Source organism: Ictidomys tridecemlineatus, chromosome 5 (assembly GCF_052094955.1).
Source record: "Ictidomys tridecemlineatus isolate mIctTri1 chromosome 5, mIctTri1.hap1, whole genome shotgun sequence".
NCBI lineage: Eukaryota > Metazoa > Chordata > Mammalia > Rodentia > Sciuridae > Ictidomys > Ictidomys tridecemlineatus.
The window spans coordinates 65,085,064-65,098,026 of record NC_135481.1 but is presented as its reverse complement, the minus strand read 5'-3'; positions in this window follow the sequence as shown (position 1 = coordinate 65,098,026).

Below are 12,963 nucleotides of genomic sequence, written 5' to 3'. Positions count from 1 at the left end.
TGGCAAAAAATCCCCTGCCCATATCCCTAGAACACGTCCTCAAACTCTTACTGGCTGGATCTGGTTCACATGCCCACCATGGGAATAGAGAGAGAGTCACTAAGGCCACATAAGGTAGAATGCTGGTCTAAGAAAACTGAAGTCCTTACCAGACTTATCCATGTTACCCACTCAGAAACCCAAAGTACTTTGCTTCATGGTGCTCCTGTCTGCCAAACCCAGTCCTCCCTTGACTGCCTGACTCTCAAGGCCCCAGAGAGTCAGGTCCCACTCTGCTAATCCTCTTCTTTTTTCCTACCGTCTCGTCTGGCTCATCTGTCTCCCTCACTGCCCTGAGAATTTATCTACCTTCACCCTTTTACATATGAGGTTAGCCCCTCTGAAATGTCATTACACAACTCCTTGAGCAGCTTGATCTTCCCTGGATTGAATCTCGTGTTGTCTATGAATGATTCCAGGGAAAACTAATCACTTTCCTCTCTTCACTCCTGTTGCCCTTATTATCACCTCCAAACCAGTTGGAATTTTACTGTGGTTGAGGCATTGTGTGAGGGCAGACAACACGATGCCTCTTTTGTAGAGTTTGTCGTTTAATGGAGGAAGCATACAAGTAAATTGTCAATGACCAAAGTGATAAATTCTAGGATATGGGAAGCCAAGTGGGGAGCAACGGTGGATTACCAGCCAGTGGAGGTGACTTTGGTATTAATGGCCCACTATACAAGAATTGGTAATTCTCTTAGGGAATCTGTAGCCTTCTAGGGAATAGAGAATGCCAGTTAGGTAAGTATTCCTTTAATCATCCTCCAGTCTCAGGCAGCTGAAATTAAGGTGTCCTGCTTGCGATAGTCAGCAGCCCACTGTGCACAGAACAGTGGAGCAAAGATGAGGAGAGATTGTAGCCTCCTCCCCCAACCTGCTCAAGTTCCTCCCAATATGGCAATACAGATGTTCTCTTATCCAGCAATCCCTTGGCCTCAGTGATACACCACTTCCCAGCCTGGGAGTGAGATCTTGTGGCCCCCAGCCTATCCAGACATTGCTATCTGAGTTTGTTTAAATTTAGCCCCAGAGAAAGATCCTTCCACTACCCACTAAGTACACCATTAGTAATTGTCCTTCACTGTGTCTGCATGTAGCCATTTAATTCGATATAAATTAACTAGATTTCCTTAAAATTAAAAATTCAGTTCCTCGCCTATTAAAATGCCCCATAGCAACATGTGGCTAGCAGCCACTGTATTGAATAGCATGGATACAGAATATTTCCATCATTGCAGAAATTCTACTGGACAGTGCTGATCTACAGCAGCGGTTAGCAATATTTTTTCTACCCCAAACAACTGACAGAATACACCTTCTCCTTGTGCTCAAATTTGACAAACCACACACACACACACACACACACACACACACACAACACACACAAAGGAAGAGCAAAAAGGTAAAAGTACAGTGGCTCTCCTGTGATTTCTACATCTGCAAATTCAACCAATAGCAGATTGAAAATATTTGGGGGAAAATTTGCATCTGTAATGGACATGTAAAGAAGACTTGTTTCTTCTCATTATTCCCTAAACAATACAGTATAATAAATATTTACATAGCATTAACATTGTGTTGCTATTATAAGTAATCTAGTTATGATTTAACATATTAGAAAGGATGCTTGTAGGTTTTCCACAAATACTATGTTCCTTATATAAGGAACTGGAGTATCCAAAGATTGTGGAATCAGCAGGGGGTCCTGGAACCAATCCTCCTCCAATACCGTGGGATAATTGTGCTACAATAATCCATAACAATCACAATTGGCCTTGGGCCATGGTAAGTCATATAGGCTATGAATTATATGTCCTTCCTGGAAACTTCTAAGGTACGCATTTACCCCGGTCTCTGTCACTCATCAAAGTACAAAGATCACATTGTGGTACCAGCAACAATAAATACTGTGTACTTAGCTATGTGCCAGGCACAATGCTGAATACTGTGGACAACAGTATTCGATGTGGACACATCGAATCCTCACAATGTGACATGGACTTTATTTATCTCCTGAAGCAGCTACCTTTTATTTATTTATTTATTTATCGGTGGGCACAATATCTTTATTTTATTTTTACGTGGTACTGAGGATCGAACCCAGCGCCCCGCACATGCCAGGTGAGCGTGCTACCACTTGAACATCCCAGCCCAAGCAACTACCTTTTGTGCCTCATGACACATCTGTGACCCACTTCTGAAAGCAGCCACAGCTGCAGTGAAGAATTGTTGGGCAAATTCCTTTTTCCCAGAGGAAATTAGCATCCTCTGGGACAGTCTTTAACCCCCGAAGGATTTAGATGAGGGTTTAGAAAAATGTCTCAGACTCCACCTTTCCAGAGGGATAATTCTGAGTGCATTTTATATAGTTTTTTTTTTTAGATTGACTGATTCTCAATCATCCACATAATAATCAGCTTCATGACATACCATATGGGTTTCGATTTCTTAAATCTGCCTTACTTTCTCTCTTTCTGTATTTCTGCTTGCTGAGATCACTCTTGCCACCTTCCCCCTCACAAGCTACCTGCATCCTAGTCCTTCATTCAGGCTCTGCTTTGCATGTCCATTGCAGACTCAAACTAAATCACTCTATTTTAAAAACAAAGAATCTGAGATTTAGAAAAATTGACATTTTCCCAAATCCCCATTGAAGAAGTGGCAGATTAAGGACAAACCACTAGATCTATCTAGATTCCAAAGACTTAACTCTTTTTTTTTTAAGAGTAAGAGCTGAGATGGGCATTTATTTTTTTAATCTTTTATTGATTTTATTTTTTAAAAATACATGACAGCAGTGGAAAGCATTATAATTCTTATTACACATAAGAGCACAATTTTTCATATCTCTGTATATAAAGTATGTTCATGCCATTTATGCCTTTATACATGTACTTTGGTTTTTTTTGCATTACAATTCTTAATACACACATATACCACAATTTTTTGAATCTCTGTTTGTATATAAAGTATGTTGACACCCAATTCAAGTCTTCATACATGTACTTTATATAATGATGTCCATCACATTCCACCATCCTTGCTAATCCCCTGCCCCCTCCCTTTCCCTCCTCCCTATCTAGAATAATTACTATCTTACAGTATAAATTGGAGTTCTTTTACAAAGAGGGAGCTTAAAAGAAAAGTTATGAACCTGTTATTATTTATAAAATAAGCATATTGTCTGCAAGCTTCAAATCTCTGAATTACTCTCCTAGAATGAAGAAACTGTTATGCTTGAATTCAGGATCCCAAAAGACCACCAGAGACCAAGATGGATGTAGGCAGCAAAGAGGTGTTTATTGTGAGTAGCTCAGTCCTCCACACGCACACAGCAACTGGTGATGCTGAGAGGCCCCGAGCCCAGGGTTTGCAGCAGTTTTACACTCTTTGGGGGAAGGTAGGGACTTCACATATATCATAGCATCTCTTAGCAAACAAATCATTCCATACTGCGGGAAAATCATAAAACAACTCTTAATGATTAGCACATTAACTGGTGGGAACAAGTTGGGTAAGGGTGATTGCTTAGTACAAGAGGGGGATTCGTTTGGACTGATTGGTTTAAGCCACGAAGGGTCTACGTGCTGAACTACATGGTTTCCCAACATGTTATCAACCACCATAAACTACTGGGAGGGTCATCTGGTATCCCAGGTATTTTCCCTGTCTCATGCTGATTGGTGGTTTCTAGGGGGTTGCTATGGGTCCTCACCTAGCCTGAGTCAGGGACACCTGGCACTGCAGATCTCTCCTGTTATTTGCAGACAGACAACTCAGCAGGGTAGGTATGTGCCTAGGAGTGCTCTGTGGGTCTTTCCAAGGACAAGGGTCACGCCCCCTTCCTTGGAAGGCTTTGCTCTGAGGTAGAGGCTGGTTTTTCAAAACCAGTAAGCTCTTTTTTTGTCAGCATTTTCCTTTTCTTTGCCATCATCATTTGGTATGAGAAAGTATAGGCAGTAGCTTTCAGGTTCACCATGCACAGAAAATGTTCCCTGGTATTTAAGAGCCTGTGCAAGAAACTCCAGGAAGTGGATTTGTAACAGGGAAGCTTCAGAGTGTTCAGAAGGGGAAAAACAGTAGTTTCCAATTACTGTTCTAACAACTCTTTCCGTGTCATCTCAGAGCCCTCCCCCCCCCCATCCTCACAGGTCAGAAGCAAGGTCATCTGAGTAGCATTGGTTGCTTTAGCAATGGTTGTTTTCAGGAGTTCACTCTTTTTTTTTTTTTCTTAATTTTTTTTTTTTTTTAGTATACATGACAGAAGAACTCATTTTTATATAATTAAACAAACATGGAATGTATCTTTATTGTAGTTAGGACCTCATTCTTATGGATAAACATGATGATGGGATTAAAATCATGTCAGATTCATTCCACTGTCTTTTCTTTTCCTATCCCCCATTCACTCTTAAAACCATGATGTAAAAGCCAGGTGTGGTGGCACATACCTGTAACCCAGAAACTTCTGAGTCTGAGACAAGAGGATCCCAAGTTCAAAGCCAGCCTCAGAAAATTAGAGAGGCCCTCACCAATTTAACAAAAGCCTGTCTCAAAATAAAAAGGGTTGCGAATGTAGCTTAGTGGTGAAGCTCCCCTGCAGAACCAAAAAAATTTAAAAAAATAAAATGAAATAAAACCAAAGCCATGATTTGAGAAAAGGATCAGGAAAGAACAGCATGACAAAAGCCCTCGAAAATGCAGTTTTGCTTTTATAAGAGCTTCTTGGAAAAGATAAGAATGGTGCTCATTCCTCCCCCTCACCTCCACCCTGCTTCTTATCCCTACTCCAGGGACATGCAAATTCACATTCAAGCTTACAATTGAATACCTGCATAGATCAACATACGCTGCTGCACTCATGTGCACACGCATGTGTGGGACACACATACTTACATACACAACAACCAACATACACAGAGTAGAGCTGTTCAAAGACTTATCAAAGCAAACTGTCACTCTCAGAAGGGGATCAGCATAAGATCTTGTTACATCTCATCTCAAAATCACTCCTCCCACCTACAGGTCATCTTGGTTTACTTTATAACACTAGTTCTCCAAGAGTCCCAGACAGTCCCTGAGAGGGTATGTCGCTATGTGGTCTTGATGTCACAACTAATACAAATGTGCACGCGAATATGAGAGTCCAGCTGTTTCATATTAAGCCAGACATTTAAAGATTTGCAAAAAACTGCATAAACAAAGCCACTCTTCTTGACATATTTTTTGTTTGGGAAAATATAATTATTTTTCAAAATAAGCCAGACATTTAAAAGATTTGCAAAAACTGCATAAACAAAGCCACTCTTCTTGACATATTTTTTGTTTGGGAAAATATAATTATTTTTCATAAAAAAATATGTTAAACTATAATGGGTTTTTAAAAAATTTTCAACAAATTAATAAATGCATATTTAAATTTGTTTGCTTTAATTTCTAACATGGCAAGTGGAAATAAATACAACCCCCATAAATCAAAGTCCTAAGAACTTGAGTAGGTCCTCAATAGTTTTAAAAAGCATAAAGGGGTACTTAGGCCATAAAGTTTGAGAACTGTTGCCCTATACAATGCCTTCAAGCCCAACCCTTTATTTTGCAAATGGAAAAACTTAAGTGTCATTCAAAATTACATAGCTATTGGCCAAGTCATGAATGAAACATAAATAGAAAGGGAGATGATGCAAACAGGCAAGGTAGAACTGTTGTAAATTGTCCCCTAGGATACTTTTCAAACATTTTCTAGGAGAACTTTCCTGAATTCGCTTTCACAATTAAACAGCAAGTTAAAAGATAATTTTCTATATAGAAAAGGTAAAATCATGACTGATACAGGTATTAAATGATTATGTCAAAGATTTTATTTAACTCATTATTAATAAGGAAATTAACAGGGACATTTATAGACTAGGGATGAATTTGCAAAAGGATGCAAAACTGGCTTATTTCACAAAGGGGGAGAAATCAGCGGAGCCTCCACTAGACAGAATTTAGTTGCATGCCTAAAGCAAGAAGCATTTTGCAGTTCTATCAGTTATGTACAGTGTACAGGGCTTTAAAAAAAAATCTTGAAAGCAAGAAAAGGCACAAAGTTCCCACAGAATCTGAATTAGATAACCCAAAACAATATGCTCTAACAAATGCTCAATTTTCCATTGAAGCACCAGGTTTTTCCCTACCACCGAGATCCCTTGAGGTGTCAGGCACTGAGCTAAGTTAAGTGAGTAAGAAAAAAAAGAACTTGGTGTGCATCCTGAGCTCAAGGATTTTGCAATCCATTCCACTGCTTATGTGGGAGAGTACCTGGTTCTCATAAATAGGCATATCTTAAGGTCCAACCCTATTAGTTACATATTAAAAGCTACCATGGATTTAGGGGCTATGTTTCAGGTTCTTGACATGCTCCCTAAAACCTCTTCAGACAATAATAGCCCATCATTTTACATGTGGGTAACAGAAGCTAGGGAAGTTAAGTCACATGTGCACAGCCTCAAGGTTCCATTGGGATTCAAACCCCAGTGTATCCAGCTCCACCTTCACTCTGTCTCCTAATTCAGTGCCAATCCAGCAGAGGGCCTGGTAGAGCAAGAGATGCCTTTTCCAGTCATCTGTCACACCAGAAAAAGCAGTTAGTTTTGTTGACCCTTGAGAATGGCGTGTTTATCTTCACTTATTCCATAATCTTTTACAGCTCTCTCTATTCAGTAATAGATGTAGGAGCACCTCAAAAAAATGTTTGGGTTCCTTCTTCTTTCTTGGAGGATTACTATTTCTAGGTGGTCCCAGGGAGAAAATTTTACAAAGATGTTGTCTCAGACAAATGTAGAAATTACAAATGAGGTTTAGAGATTGGGCTTAGAGCAGAAGTTGGCAAACTACAGCCCTAGGGACAAATCCAGTTGGATTTTGTATGGCCTCCAGGCTAAGAATGCTTTTTATTAGTGCTTTTTAAAAATCAAAATAAGAATATTTTTTGACATGTGCAATTCAAATTTCAGTGTAAGTCTTTATTAGAATACAGTTTCACCCATTATTTTCATATTTTCTGTACCTGTTTTTAAGCTGCAAGGGCAGATTTGAGAAGTTGTGACCGAAACTACATGGACCTGGGGGGTGTGAAAATATCTATTAGCTGATCTTCTACAGAAAAATGCTGCCAATGCTTGGCTTAAAGGAACTTTCTGATTGGGAATAATTCCTCAGAAACCCCAGACTGGGTAGTTCTCAAGGACTTCAGCATGACATGTCCTAAGTGCCACTGGTTTCAGAATTACTTGGGAGGGAATTCTGTTATTTCAGGAGTCTGGTAAAAAGGCCAAACCCCACCAGAAACTTGGAATTCCAGCCTGAAGAGCACTTTGGGAAGGTTCTCCGCTGGGTTTCCCGTGGTTTGTACCTCCGTGGCTGTTCTGGTTTATGTCCTGTGGAAGTCTGCTTGAATTTACCATTAATTACAATAATTAAAATTAAGTGGTGCCTCCTGTGTGGGAATTTTCCAGTTCCCTGCCAGGAAAATCCTTCCAAACAGTTCTTTCTCAAGAGCACCCTCTGCTGGTCAGTTCTCAGAAGGCGGCTTCATATCATCTTGTTCCCAGCTGCAGATCGACTTTAGCTCCAAGAAGCCTGAGGCTAATTTTGATCCAGAGACAAGCATTTTGGGTACAGTCCCCAGGCCAGGTCAAGTTTTTCACAACATAGGGGCATTAATATCTGAGGAAGTACAACTTCATCACAGAACTTGGTGGAACAAAACTCCCTTTGAATGGAAACAATCCCCCAGGCAAGCAGAAGCCCAAGTAAGCAAAGCCTTGTTGAATGTTGCTCCTGTTAAAGCGGTACAGCTGAATTTATTACTTACACCCTAAGTAAGAATGATAGGAGAAGAGCAAAGTCTGGTTTGTTAAGACTCAGGTCAGGTTTAAGTCACTCTTTTTGGGGGGCGGGGGGAGAGTGGTTACTGGGGATTGAACTCATGGACACTCAACCCCTGAGCCACATCCCAGCCCTAATGTGTATTTTATTTAGAGACAGGATCTCACTGAGTTGCTTAGTACCTGGCTTTTGCTGAAGCTGGCTTTGAACTTGAGACTCCCCTGTCTCAGCCTCCCAAGTCACTGGGATTATGGGCGTGCACCATCACACCTGGCACTCTTTTAATGTGTAAGTGGATATCAAAATGGGGAGGAAGGCCTGATTAGAACTGGGTAAGAATTGTGATGCAGCAAGTTTCCAGGAGTCTAGAAACATAAACTTGATAAAACTTTCCAGAAATTTCTACAGTGAAACAAGCTTGTAGTTTTGCTCTTCCAGAGCAAGTTTCTGAACTAATAAAGTTACCCTAATGGTGATAAAATATTAAACAGTGGTTTGGGTTCTGAGTCCTGAAAGATAGTGAGTTTTGTCTAGAGTACCCAATGTGGATGTGCATAGGACATAGCCAGAGCCTGGTGACTTGAGACAAAATGTTAGGCCCACTCTGGTCTTCCAGCTTTGTTAGAAGTGAACAGAACTATGTTTATAATTCTCTGAATGACATGGACATGGGGACCCTGCCACTGTCATGAGTTCTTAGGAAGCTTTCTAGGTGACTGCAATTCTGGTTTGACAAGAGCAGCTGTGTTATTCTGCAGGTTTCCAAGATGAAACAGAGAGTCCCTTTCCCTCTGCCCCTACTTAGGAGGAGTTCTGCAGAGACATCATCAAAGAGCTGCAGAAGTTGTATAAAGAACAGCACCCAGGGGTAGCTGGGTATGGAGAAAGTCAGAGAACTTGCCCAGAGTTGACATCAGGGCTGTGATTCAAAAGGTGACAGGAAACTCATCAGGCTTGGAAAGGACAAACTTGGAGAGACTCCCAGGCCTAAGAAACTGTTCATCTGTGGATACAGGAAAGCTCCCAATATGTTCTGGGAATGGCAAGTGGTTCCATGTTGCAGGAGCCCTGTGGGCTTTAAGTTTCAAAGAGCAGGAAAGAAAATTTGAGACCAGCTACAAGAATCTTGTTTTCAAAGATGTTTTGACTTATCCCAGAAGTTGTACTAAGCTCCTAAAAAAGTATCAGCAACCAAGTGGCATGATTTGACTTGGGCCTTTACTAAGAAAGTGGCTTTGTGGATGGAGAAGAGAATCACTGTACTTTGGTGACCCAGTGATTATGGTTTGGATGTGAGGTGTCCCTTCTCTCTCTCTCTCTCTCTCTCTCTCTCTCTCTCTCTCTCTCTCTCTCTCTCTGTCTCTCTCTCTCTCTCTGTGTCTCTCTCTCTCTCTCTCTCTCTCTCTCTCTCTCTCTCTCTCTCTCTCTCTCTCCTTCCTGACCAGTCATGAACAGAACACCAACTTTCCACCATGATGCGCTACCTCACCTCAGTTCCAGAGCAATGAACCAGACCCACCATGGACTGAATCTCTGAAACCATGGGCCAAAAATAAATTTTCCCTCCTCTAAGTTGTTCTTTCAGGTATTTTAGTCACCATGATATAAAGCTGACTAATAAACCCACTGAATGTGGAGAGGAAGAACAGAAAAGGATTGCTAGTCTGATGATACACTTGACTTTGGTTCAATTAGCTGAGATGGAAAAATGCAAGAGAATAAGTAGGTTTATTGTAGAAGGTGACATGTTCCATTTAGACATGTTGGCTGAGTCCAGAGGATGAGGTTATCTCAAGAAATGCAAAACTGGAGCTCCTCTGAGAAGTAGGGTTTGGATAAGCAGGGTTTGGCTTCACTGGAGGGTAGGAAACAGAGGCCACAGAATTGCTAAAACCACCAAATGAGAGAGTGGAAATCAGGAGTGGAGATAAAAACAGCTCTGAAAGAAATTGAGATACTTATGCTGTGATATCAATGCTTGAACAAAGCCAGCTGGCTTAGAGCTCCTGTATCTCCCTCCAGGGAAGAGAAGTGCTTCTCTGAAGAGCCAGTAAAAGCATCTTAGAATGTATTCACATATACTCAACATCTAGGGGCCCAGTGGAGATGGCCATGGACAATGTGAAGGAATGTGCTTGGAAGAATAAGAGAAAGGACTCCCCCACCTCACAGGGCAGAACAGAGGAGGACAGAGAAGGTAATTAGTTTTTGTGGAACAGAGGATTTGGCCTATTTCTTACTCTGAATTTAATCAACTCAATGCCTGAAAGGTTGGGAAACAGTAGAAGTGGGAAAGAAGAAAATGTTATAAATGAAGCCTGCCTCTCTGGGGATGCAGCTGTGCAAGCTGCAGAAAAGCAGGTGTGTGCCTGGGCCGTGGCTCAGGGCTCAGTGGTTGAATAAGAAGGAATGAATGGTCCTAGGGGGAGGTAGGGCAGAACAGAGGCCCAGGAACCAACCTCAGCTGGGAACTTCTATGTAGGAGAGGTCAGCTCACAGGAAGCTCACACAGTCCTCCGTGACAGCTGTTCTCAATCTTGATCACATAAGGATCACCTGGAGGGCTTATTAAAACACAGACTGCTGGCCCCACCCTCAGGGTATCAGAGACGGTAAGTCTGGGGCGGAACTAGAAAATGTGCAGTTTTAATAAGTTTCCCAGTGATGCTAAGCCTTTTGGTCCAGGGTCCAGCTTTGAGAATCATGAGTCTATAAGATCCCCAAAAGGTGGGCTAAATACCATTATCCAGAGTGATTTTAGAACAAGATAAATCTTATATTTTGTAACTGTTCTTCATGTATATTTATGTATATGCACAAAGTACTAGTTGCATATCAAATTAGTTTTTGTGGAACAGAGGATTTTCAGAATATCATTGTTTAGAACCAGCTAAAATGGGTATAAAAAGGAAGCCTATGTTAATAAAAAAAAATCAGTAAAAAATTGTGTAGGGCACAGGAAAAACCAGATGTATGCTAATGATTGATATTTAGTAGACATGAAAATCAAAACAAATTAAAGAGAATAAGAAAGGTTGAGGTAGAGCTCAGAGGTACGGTGTCTGCTTAGCATGCACTAAACCCCTGAATTTGATCCCCAGCACACACACACACACACACACACACACACACACACACACACACACAGAGTAAGAGAAAAGAGATCTTGTGTTTATATTGACTAAGTAGTTAGGGATCTGGGAACATGTCCAAAATCAATTATTAGAAAGACGCACGGACACAGGCCTATCAGAATGGGCACAGGGAAAGTCAGTACTGCTGTAGAAGTAAGTAAATCTTGTTCTAGTTGGAGCATTCACTGTGTCTTTGTTTCACAAATGAGGAAACTGAAGTTAAAAGAAGTTTTGTTTTTTTTAAGATCACGGGAGCAAATCTATGACTAGATTGCACAGGGTTTTGAAAACACAGAAAGGAAACAACATGTCCAAGACACTGGCATGAAAAGTGGGCATTGCTCTGTGAACCTTGCCCCTTCCAACACCACCCAGGAAACAGAGGGGCATCCCCTATTTTCCAATGGCCCTATACTAGGTCCTCCTTCCTCTTTGACAGATGACCAGACCCTCCACAGGGGTCATCAGCCCTCCAGCTATAAACAAATTCTGCCTATCAATTGCTGTGATGGTTTGCAATTATTCAACAAATATTTCTTGGACACTAATCTGTAGCAGAATACCAAGCTGATGCTGGGGATAACAAGAGCAATAAAATGCACAAAGTACTAGTTGCATATCAAATTAGTTTTTGTGGAACAGAGGATTTTCAGAATATCATTGTTTAGAACTAGCTAAAATGGGTATAAAAAAGAAGCCTATTTTAATAAAAAATCAGTTTAAAATTGTGTAGGGCACAGGAAAAACCAGATGTATGCTAATGATTGATATAAAATAAAATAGCCTCAAGGAGTTCCTGCTCTAGTGGTAGGGTCAGGTAAGAAACAATTACATGCAGTGGTGATGCCGTGGGAGAGGTATACAGGGACACCTAATGCTACTGACTGGAGAGAGGGTAATCCAGGGAACCCCAAGATGATGACTTGACACAGCCTTGAAGCCACCAGAATCAGCAAAGTGGAGGGAGCGTACAGGCTATTCTAAGCTGAGAGAGGAGAACTTGCAAAGGAGCAGAGGAGAGAGGTTATGGTGAATAGGGATTTATTATAATTCAAACGTTGAGAATAAGAAAGGAGTGATAAGATGTTGGGGGCCACAGCCGAGTCGGGATGATGCATGGCATTTTTGCCAGAAGTAGTGGTTGAGAGGTGACGCCAGCGAGTCTTCAAGATGATGACTTTTGAGTTCTCACGGAGTTTCAGTTGAGTTCCGATTGAGCTGGATGAGGAGGGATTTCCAGTTGGTGGTTCCGGGAGGAGCCACGTGACTCCCGGGGAGCGTGTGTGGAGTGTGCTGGTGGAGTTCAGAAATAAAGTTTGTTCCTGCTTGAGTGGCTCGTGATTTGTGCCCAGCCAGACTGCGGCAATAAGAAAACAATGCAGTGTGCTCTCTGTGCCAGGCACTGTGCCAGGCCCTCTCTCTACACACACACACACATATACACATTGTACATTAATTCATTACATTCATATGTGCATATAATTACATATATATGAATTAATGTATGTACACATATAGTACAAATATAATATATGATGATGTATGTGTGAATTTAATCTTAAATCTTTACAAGTTGTATTCCTCAGCTTTGGGTCACTGTAGCTTGCAAAGTACCCAACAAGGACATCTTAGAAGAGGGAAAATTTATTTCTGGCTCATGGTTTCAGAGTTGCAGTCTGTGGTGGCCTAGTTCATTGTTCTGGGCCAGAGGTAAGGCAGCACATCATAGCAGAAGGGTGTGCTAGAGGAATGCTGCTCTGTTCATGGCTGGCCAAGAAGCAGAGAGAGAAGGGGGAAGGGGCATCAGGGAAGATGGACTCTTCCAGGGCATGCTCCCAGTGAACCACCTCCTCCAGCCACACCCCATCTGTCTGCAGTTATCATTCAGTCAAACTAGGATAGATTGATTAAGTCACAG